The sequence below is a fragment of the Penaeus monodon genome, chromosome 19, assembly GCF_015228065.2.
Source record: "Penaeus monodon isolate SGIC_2016 chromosome 19, NSTDA_Pmon_1, whole genome shotgun sequence".
NCBI lineage: Eukaryota > Metazoa > Arthropoda > Malacostraca > Decapoda > Penaeidae > Penaeus > Penaeus monodon.
Window position 1 is genome coordinate 46,022,336 of NC_051404.1, and position 237 is coordinate 46,022,572.

Genomic DNA, 237 nt, shown 5'->3' on the forward strand with positions numbered 1-237 from the left:
AACAAAACTTAGTGATGATCTACACGATAAGCGAAATTTTGGAAAGAGACTCATCATTCTTACTTTTCTTATCAGTGAAGATATATATATTATCTCTCAATCAACCGCGAAGAGAGCCAAGCTAATACTTTTCATCCTTGTTGATGTGTTGTGCAATTTGCCTGTGATTAATTACGCAATACACGCCCTTCTCGCTTACGTGTTCCATACAATGCATATAAGTGCATGCGTTTGAGA

The 237-nt window shown here is 36.7% G+C and overlaps 1 protein-coding gene across 1 annotated transcript in view; it reads right to left on the reverse strand.

Moving 5' to 3' along the window:
* LOC119585419 (Ig-like and fibronectin type-III domain-containing protein 1) overlaps positions 1-237 on the reverse strand; it is a gene marked incomplete in the record, with an annotated part of 121,576 nt that overhangs the window by 29,227 nt on the left and 92,112 nt on the right.